Source organism: Lutra lutra, chromosome 4 (assembly GCF_902655055.1).
Source record: "Lutra lutra chromosome 4, mLutLut1.2, whole genome shotgun sequence".
NCBI classification, from domain to species: domain Eukaryota; kingdom Metazoa; phylum Chordata; class Mammalia; order Carnivora; family Mustelidae; genus Lutra; species Lutra lutra.
The window spans coordinates 153,231,761-153,242,116 of NC_062281.1; positions in this window are offsets into that span (position 1 = coordinate 153,231,761).

Sequence of the window (10,356 nt, forward strand, 5' to 3'; positions counted from 1 at the left end):
GGGAGGAAGCCGGTGGAGGGGCTGTCCTGGGAGGTTCTAAACGGAAGAGGTTCCTGACCAGAGTGCCAGCCTCAGTGCTGCTTTCACCCATTCCCAAAGCCCCTGCTCAGGAGCCACACCAGACCCATCATACTCCAGGAGCCTCCACACATTCCTCTCTTCCCAGGGGTGTCCCTTAGCTGCCAGGTCATGGGGAACACGGAGGCCAGGGACACACACCTCACCCACCGCCTCTCTGCACACCAGCTCTCTCCCTGCGGGCTTAAAGGGAGGAGATGTCCAGTGGGTCGAGGGGCCCCCGGCTTTCCCCCAGCCTCCTCCAGGAACCATTCTCTGGCATTCTCTGTCTCCACCTCGTGCACACCAAGGCTTGATGTCCCCGTTTCCTGCCGGCCTCCGCGCACACTCAGATCTCTTCCATGGGAGAAATAAATAAACACAAACAGAACAGAACAAAGGCCCAGATCTCACCACACATGCCCCAGGCACTGAGCTAGATGTGAGGTCACACCAGCACACCAGAGAGACAAACTTCTGCCCTTATGTACCCCTCACACTTGCAGAAGTTAATAAACAAAGAGGTCAAGTGTGCAGTTTTAGAGGTGGTGATAAGAGCTAAGGAGAAAAGTGGGAAGGGAAGGGGAACTGTATCTGCAGGGAAGGGATGGGAGAGCTGCAACTACAGATGGGGGAGGGTCCAAGAGGGCACAGCCCCTGCCACTGATCCCAGGGCTCCCGCCACACCTCTGCCCCATCCTCACCCCTGCACACAGCTCTGTCCTCGTTCCCCAGTCCGGCTGTGTCTCCTCAAGAGGATCCCAGGGACCACCTGTATCAGAACTGTGGGGAGGGTCAAGGAACCAGGCTGTGCGAAGTGCAGATTCCTCTGACTGACCCCGAATCTCCAAGGCCTGGGCCAGGCATCTGCATTTCATAAGCCGCTGAGGCCTTCCAAAGTGTGGGAACTGCAGGTTTGCTCCCTGAAAATGTAGCAGGGCTTGCAGTCGTCCAGGCTGCTCAATGCCATCCCGTAGCCACCAGGCCGCCCATACCTCTGCACATGCTGTTCCCCTCTGGAGTGCCCTTCCCAGCTGCTAAGTAGAGATGAGTGAAGGGCTAGAGGGCATGGGTTTCTTCACTGATAACTCTTAACATTTCTTTTGAGAACTGCCTCAGAGTTGCCTCCTCCATGTAGTACTTCCAGAACAGACAGGCCTGGGAGGCAGATGGAACAAGGAACAAGGATGGATCCCAGGCTGGGATCCAGAACATGGTTCTAACCCCAGCTCTACCACTAAACCCGTGGTATGACTGTGAGCGAGTCACTGCCCCTCTCCAAGCTTCAGTGTTCTCATTAGGAAAATGATGACAGTAATTCCATTCTGTCCAAGGAGATGTGAGGCCAAATGAGATGACAGTTCTGCAAATGCTTTATGCCCTCAAAGCACAAGCAAAAAGGAGGGGTTCATCACAGAGGACTCACATGGAGGGAGGGGGGTGAATGGTTGGCGGGCAGCCCCAGCCCTCCGTACAAATACCCACTGTACTATCAGTTTACACCCAAAAGACCCCAAATGCCTGCACCCAGTCTGCATCAAGTGCCCTGAGGTCTAGGGTACAAGGAAAGAATCCCCAGCAGCCCCAGGGGCCCAGGCAGGTTGGGGTGGGGACTGGGAAGAATGTGCTATGGGCAGCTCCCAACCACTGGCCCTCACCCCCAGGCCAAAATATTTCCATCACCTCCTGGTCAGGGCGTTAATGATGCGGGAAGGGCAGCCATCTGGGCCTGGGTGGTCAGAAGCCCTGAAGTTCACACAGCAGGAACCACCTTGACCCTCCCCACCCTCACCAGGCCATGCATTGCAGGGGTGAGGAAGCAGGCTGGGGAAGATCCCACAGGGAATAAGGGATGGGATGGTCTTCAGGCAGAAAGATCAAAGGTGGGAAGAGGAGGGTGGGGTGGGCGGGCATCCTGGTGTGTTGATTGGGAAAATGGAGGCCCAGGTAGGTGGTCTGAGCATTATCCCCAAGAAGGTGAAGGAAGCGGAGAGGAGGAGGAGGCAGGAAGGGAGAGAGAGAGAAGAATGGGAGTTACTGGAGACATGAGACGTTCTAGACTGTTGTACCCCATTCTAAAGGAGAAAAGTGGACAGCGTCAAAGCTAACATCCAGAGTCACCCAGGAGCCCACACGGGCACAAGCCATCCTGACATTCCAGCCTCCCCCACCACCACCCCAGAAAGAAAACCCCTGCTGTCCTTAAGTGACCCCTCCCTCCCCCAAAGTGCATCTCTGTGCCCTGCTCTCCTTCCTCCGTCTTTGGCGGCACTACCTCCCCCCCTGGGGCTGAAGATGGCACGAGGGGACATGCGTGCAAGGATGAGAACAACCCCATTTGTCAGGACAGCCCATGTCTCCACGCAGCACAGCAGTGACCCGGGGGACCGTTGCCAAGTAGAGAAACAACAGAGGTCCCTTGGTGTATGTTTCCTTTTCATTCTCTGCTGGCATGTTCTCCGTCTTTCTTCTGCTTCTCCCAAGGGTCACTTTCACAGAGATCATCCGGGTGTGTTTCAGGAAGGCAACAGTGCCACTCGGTGTGCATCTGTGTTTATAGCCAACACAGGTGCTGCCTGTCAGCCCCAGCTGCAGGCCACACAGCTGCTCTTTCTTCCTGGGGCTGTGGCCACAGACCCCAGCTCCGCCCTTCCTACCACTCACCCCGTACTCTGCCCGGCCCTGGCTAAGAACCTGCTGGGCAGACCCACCAGGGGAGAAGGCCTGGGGGCCAAATCACAGAGTGAGGACAGACGTGTCCTGTGGGAGGCAGGGGACATGCCTAGGTGGGGAACACGGGGACACGGGTTCTGGCCTCAAAGCCCGGAGGGAGAGGTGGGGCCTTCGGGGGTGCTGGAAGGACTGTCTGGGGGTGGGGGAGGGCCGGAGGGTGAGTTCCAGCCCCTCCCAGACACACTGGGGACCTTGCTCGCTTTTCTTCTCCTTATAGAGCCTCAGGTTTTCATGTTTCCCCTGGACCATGTTGTCTGCCGTGCCTCCCTCATAAGGTTGGAAGAACACAGTGCTTCAGATGGGACCTTTGTAGGTCAAGTTCAGGGCCCTCACTCCGTGCTGGAATCTGTTTTCCAGCACGCCCACAGGCGGTCATTGGCTTCGCTCAAATCCTCTGATCAGAAGGGAGTGACCTACTTCCTGGAAGCCCAGTATTTTTTTTTTTTTTTTAAAGAACTAGCATCATCGTTTGCTTTCTGAATGTAAAGATGTTACTTCCTGATCATTATTTACATGTTCAGTATAAATATTTTGTAAAGATGAATCCCGTCACCCACAGATAATCTCTTTAATTTTTTTCTATTCATGGCTACACATAGATATACATGGGATTGTATTCTATATCTTTTGGGAGTGAGTTCAACTGCAAATACAGTGGCTTGAACAAATATTACATAAATTATCTCACCAGAAGACCAGTGGTGGCTGATTTTGTTTCACTAGTTCATATGTCCAAGATCTCGGATTCTCTTGGCATTTCCCTCATGGTGATAAGACAGCTGCAGCAGCGCCAGCCACTGCATCTGTTCTCAAGACCAGCAAAGCTAGTCATTTCTGCGTTTTCATCAGGAAAGCAAACATTTGTTCAGAAGGGGCCCCAACTAATTTCATTTCAGGTCTCATTAGCCAGACTAGCAGTAGAGAATAGGATTTTCATGACTAGTTTTGGATCAATCATAATTCATTGCCTGAGAATGGGCATGAGATTCTTCCAAACAAAATCAAGGAGGGAGGGGAATAGACATTGTTTGCTGCATTCTACTTTATAATTTCTTTCTCTTAATTTTATATCACGAACATCTTTCCACATCAACAAACATAGACTCAGGCGCATGGGAGGAAATGATGGGTGCAGAGTTTCAGTGGAGATGATGATGGTGAAGGCAGAGATGGGTGGTTGGTGTGGTCACACAGCAGTCCGAATGTGCTTTGCAGCACAAATTGGACACTCAAAAGGTAAGAGAGCAAGTTCGACATTGTGTGTCTTTTACAGCAATAAAAAAAGACCATCACTGATTTGCCAGCTATTTATGGAGGGCCCGTCGTGTCGTAAGAACTGAGGCACTGAGGACACAATAAGGCATGTAATAGACATCGTCCTTTCCTTCAGGGAATTTAGGGTCTGATGAGGAAGGCAGCAAGTCGCCAAAAAGTGTGAAAGGACAAGACCTCGTGACCTCCCAGGCAGAGGTGTGCGGCGCTGGGAGGGCAGGTGAAAGGGGATTTGATTCCATCAGAAGGGTCACCGTGGCCGCACCCAAGACCGTCCTTCCACGCCGCTGTGGCTAATTATTTAGGCAACGTCCTGTTGCTGGGTGTTGAGATTCTTCCCGCGTTATAAATGAGGCCACAGTGAACCTCCTTTCCACAAGCCCATCTTGGCCTACTTGGTTTGTTCCTTAGCATATGCTCCTGCACGTGGACTTGCAGAGTCGGGGGACAGCCCCATGAGCTGCCATGTGCCACACACCCCCGCCCTCCACAAATCTGTGTCCTTTCCATCCCTACCAGCAGCGTAAGAAAGAGCCCTGTCCCTCCACATTCTGCCAACAGCACCTGTTGTCATTCTTTTTATGCAATGTGGCCAATTTTGTGGGCCAAATATGGTTTCTGGTTGTTGTAATTTGCATTCCTTGGATCATTCCTGAGACTGACCTTGTTTTTTCATTTTTTCTTTTATGGGGTCCCAGATCTTTCCTGTGGGTGAACTTCTTCCCTTTTCTTGTGTGATTCTTCACTCTCTCTGTTAAGAATGATAACCTCTGTCTATCAGATATGACTGCCCGCTCTTTGGGTGGCTCCGAGTGTTACAAGTCCTCCTTCTATGGACACTACAGTGTGTCCCTGTCAAGTCCCACCGGCCAGGGCTTTCCCATGCACTCCAGGACATCAACTGCAGCCCACCTGGTCAGGTCCTGCCTACCCATCCCTGCCCTCTGCAGCCTTCCACACCTACCCTGAGTTCCACTCACAACTTCCCCTGGGTCAGTCTTACAGCATGGTGGGGTGACTCGGGGCTCCCAGCCCTCCTTCAAGCTGGTCTCCCTCCCCTTTCTTCCCTAGTGAATTCTTCAGGATATAGCTTGGTTCGAGTCACCTCTCTGAGAAGCTCTTGCTGACTCCCCAGGCAGGGCCAGCCCCCGATTGTGCTTCCCTCTGCCCAGCAGTGACTTGTCACTGTTCATTCTGCAATAATCCTATGGGAGTGGGGCCCCCCCAGATAGGCATGGGTCAGATGCATCTCTCTATCTCCAATGCCTAGAACATTGATGGTATCAGCAGGTGCTTGATGAGCATCTGTAGCCAGAATAAATGAAGGAAGGAAGAATGACATCTCCCCTCCCCTTCTCTTCCCCCAGGCTGGATGATCAGGCATCCCAAGCCTGCTGTCACCCACCTACCCACCACCACAGGTCTGCACTTGTCGGGTTCAACATGGGGGATGGGCAGGTGGCCAGGAACATTCACCCTGTGAAAAATCACCTGGGGGACCTGTTATCTGACTCAGGCACTTTCTGGGTCTCTCTGGCGCCCCCCTGCCCTCCCCAAAGCGATCTCTGGACTGGGCACCGCCTGGCCAGAGTTCTGGTGTCTTGCACGGAAGACCCAGCCTCCACCCTGGCAGGATGTTCTGCACGATGTGGCTGGCGCTCAGCATTGAGGAATCTGGAATACTGCCTCCACCAAGCTTCAGTCATGACCTGACAGTCACCCAGTACTACCACCATAGGAGGAAAAAAAAAACCTTTCATGGGCCAGGTTGGAATCTGAATTCCTGCCATAGGCCACATGCCCGCCTTCTTGCCACCAGTATGTCCCCCCTCCTTTCTCTTTTGCATCTCTTAAGCAGAATATACTCTCAACATTTCTTTCCTCATGTCACTCCTCTGCTCAAGAACCATCCATGGATCCCACTTGCCCATCGGATCAAATATGAGCCCCACCCTAGGAATTCAAGGAACCCCTTGACCAAGTTCTAGCCTCCCTCTCTGACTTCATCCAGCATCCCTTCAGCCTGCTACTCTCCACTATGTTCTAGGAACCTCTTCCTCCTTCTCTCCTGTGGGGCTTTGCCTATACCATGCCCTCTGCCTGAGATACCTTTGTCCCTTCATTCTCTTGTTTAAATTGTGGCTTGCAACCCCTACCTTCTCTGGGTCCCATTCCAATTATTCCAGTTCTTAGTAACCCATTTAAAAACAAAAGACTAAGTCCTTGTGTATTTTAGAATCATCTGGCTTGTTTATTCAAAAGTCAGACCAGCCCAGATCTCTCTGGAGGTGGTTCAAGGACACTGGACTTTTAAAACTTCCCAGGAAAGTCTGATGCTGCAAGCCCCACCTGGTCCAGTGACCTACACTGGGGAAATGCTGATAATATAGGGGTGGGTGAGCAACCCCAAGTTCACAAGGGCTACTGATATCCACGGCTCATACACATTCCCCTCATCTCTGCGAGCAGTGCAGATAATGAAAACCTCCATTTACTGAGGGCTCACCAGGCACGAGACACACTGAGCACTTTGCAGGCACCTTTTCACCTACTCTTGGCCAAAGTCACAGAGCTTGCCAGAGGGAAACCCAGCCTCGAACTCAGACTGATGATGCCCAAGCCAGTGCTCCTCTTCCTGGACCAGAGAGCCTTCAGAGTGGGCCCCTGGTTCAATCTGGGTATATTTCATTCTGTTGCAACAACTCTCCTGCCCTTTGCTTTTGCTAAGTTCTGGGGATAGAACTATGGCAAGGAAGAGGCCCCTTTCCTCAAAGGACCTCCCAGTCCAGGTGGGGAGACCGACAAACACATAGCTAGTCACATAAGGAGGGCTGGAACAAGAACAGGGCACCCCATATGGGAAGGACGCCAAGGAGAGGGTGGGGTGGGGATGGGTTCTGTCCTGGGAAGGGAGAGAGGACCAGCTCCAGCCTCGGGAGCAGTTGGAATTTGCGCCAGACCTTGAGGGATGATAGAGAAGGGGACGGAAGGCATCAGGCATAGGTAAGTGCCTAAACACAGGCAGCATGGTGGGAAAGATCAGGTTGGCTGCTGCCCTGGGAAGGGGCAAACAAATCAGCCATTAAGGGCAGTCGGGGCAGATTATGAAAGGTCTCAAACAGGAGGCTGAGGAATCTGTCCTTATGCTGTGGGCAATAGGGAGTCATGGAAGTTGTGGGAGCAGGGGCGAGTCTGCCCACAGCACTAGCACAGGGAAAGACACAAGCAGTTAAGTGCTCAATGGAACTTCACTGCCTGATGTATTGCTGTGTGTCTTTCTCTCGTCCTCAGCGGGGATGGAATGACCAGGACCTACTGGATAATTCATGCCAGGAATGGAAGTGTTCCATAGCTCTACCTCCTCTCCTCCATTCAGCCCTTCTCTGGGAGGATGGGCACATTCATCTACTTCTCTGAGCCCATTTCCTCATCTGTAAAGTGGGGACAACACACCAACCTTGCAGGTTTTGAGGCTGACATGAGATCAGGTGAGCAGAGTCCACGTGATATGTGCAGACCAGATGGCATAGGGCGAAAAGAGCACAGGCTTAGGGGACTTACATGCGAATCCTAGCTCTGCCCCAGGGGATGCCATTCTCTCAGGGCTGGAGGGAGAATCCAATTCAGAGAGCTAATATACACACAGCCCCTGACACTCAGCAGGTGCCCAGAGCACTGTCTGCTGCCTGTCTTGGCCAGCACGGTCCTGTTCTTCCTCCTCACTCCGGGAACACCACCACTCTCGCCAGAATTCTGCTCCTTCCTCCTGCTCCTGCTCCTGCTCAGTCCCTCTACAGCAGGGGGTACCTTGCAGTGGGAGCCTTAGTTCCCTGCCACTCGCTGTCAACTTAGTTGCCCCCCAACAGCTGGCACACCATAGACGTCTGTGCCCTTTGCAAAGAGTTTTCCCATGCATCATCTTACTGGGAAATTCACTCACCTACTGCCAATTTGTAAGCAGGACAGAGCTGATCCGCTTTGCACAGAGGAGGAAGCGGAGACCCAGAGAGGAAAGGAAGGACATGTCGACGCTGTTCCAGCACCAGCTATGTGCCAGGAGTGTAACATTCATCAGTTCTCCAAAACATCCTCCCATTGCACACATGTGGACACTGAGGCTCAGAGAGGGGCAGCGACTTGTCCAAAGTCACACAGTAAGGAACTGCCAGAGGCTGAGTGCAAGCCCAGGTCTTTCTGACTCCAGAGTCTGGGATTTGGAACAAATATGTACAGCGTAGGGTTGACAGATCTGTCCCCAGGGCTGCTGTGAGGACCAGTTGGGGTAACAGGCATGATGGCAACTGGAACAGTGCTTAAGGACTGGGAATAGAAGTGAAATCATGTCTGCCTCTACCTAATCACATGGCAAACAGGAACAGAAGCCTGGGGAGGGGGTGCCCAAGGTCAGGGCAAGGCCAAGCTCACTGCCCTCAGGACCACTCTCCCAGTTAAGGGCAGGGACTATCCCTCCCGACCTTTCCCTCCCTAGACAGTGGAAAATTCCAAAGTCCCCCTGACCTGACCGGAGGGTGAAAAGAGCAGGAATTTCTGCCATGGTACACGGATCTGGAGACTGGGGCTGAGGGCTGACATCCCAAGGCTTGCCACAGCCTCAGGTCCATACAGCCCACGCCCCCCAACCCCTGGACCTGCAAGAAGACTTCACCCTCCTCCCAGCTCATCAGCCAACGAAAGGAGCCATCCCAGAGACCCATGTTCTTTTTTTTTTTTTCTTTTTTATTTATTTGACAGACAGAGATCACAAGTAGGCAGAGAGGCAAGCAGAGCGAGAGGAGGAAGCAGGCTCCCTGCGGAGCAGACAGCCCGATGTGGGGCTCGATCCCAGGGCCCTGGGATCATGACCGGAGCCGAAGGCAGAGGCTTAACCCACTGAGCCACCCAGGCGCCCCGAGACCCATGTTCTTGGTGGAGATGGAAAGTTCTCAAGGCCAAGGGAACAGAGCACAGTGGTGGGTTTTCAGGTGTAACCAGCTGGTGAAGCAGATCATGGAGTTTGGGGAGGTCAGAGTGGAATGGAATGAGAGCCCCTCTGCCCCCTTGCTCCTCAAACTTTAAAAAAAGAGCTGCAGACACTTCCTTTCAAACGAACTCCATAGCATGTGCTCCTCCCTACCCCATGTCCCCCATAGTCACTAGCAAGCCCCAGGGGAGGGACCCCCCCCCCCCCCCAGGCAGTGAGTGCTAAGGAAGAACAGCAGCCTGTCAGCCAGGGGCCAGCCCAGCCCTCACAGCTCAGCCTCGGTGTCCTGTTGAACATGAACAATTCCACAGAACACCAGCATCAGGCAAGGCCATGCTGGGACCATGTTGGCAAATCGCAACCACTCGGGAGCCATGGCAGAGCAGAGGCAAGCACAAACACCGTTTCCGAGCCACCGGCGATGCCCACGCTGCCTTCTCCTGGCTGGGCAGACACCAGCTGGCCAACGACAGCTTCAGTTTGGACCTAGCCTTCCCTCCTTCTAGATCACATTGGCTAACCCACACAGTTAGCCCTGCTTCCCGACACTATCCAGCATGGAGCAGAGCCCTGCTTCCCTAGACCCTCCCTCAAATCCCCTCTTGGTAAGCCCTTTCTCACGCCCTCTGAGACCCAGTTCCTGTGGAGGTCCATCCTTCTCACTGCCATGAGTAATAAACTCGATATTAACTTCGGGTGAGCAGCCAGCGACCCTCTCCCGCACGGCATCGGCAGACCGATTCTGTCAAATACCCCCACTGCCTAACTCTGTGGAAGTCCAAGGCAGGGGGCCATCACCTCCCTTTGGTACATAAGGAAAGAGGGAGTCCCAGAGGCAACCAGACTCGCCCAAGTTCACAGCGTAGGGTGACTATATCATTTACCATCCAAGCGGGATGACTTTGATAGTGAAAGTGTACACGAACAGTCAGTGAGCAGGGACAGTGGGTATAAACCAGGACTGTCCAGGGCAGACCAGGCATACAGCATCCGGCAGCGGGATGTGGGGGGAGCCAGTACTGGCAAAGCCTGAATCTCACCATCTCTCCCTGCTGTCCCGAGCACAACCCTCCCCTGCCCCGTGCTCCCTAGGACTGGGTTAGTCTCTCTGCTCGCGGGCTGGCAGCCCGGGGCTCTGGCTTCTCTGGGGAGGTATGCGGAAGATGTGCAGTTGTGATTCAGGCATGTGGGGCCACTCCAGGCCTTCTGGACCACACAGCTGTCCCGCGGGGTCATGGCCCCCTGCTTGACATTTGCTTTCCAGAGGGTGCCCACAGTGCCTACCAAGCATGATGCCTTATTTTGCCTGCCCA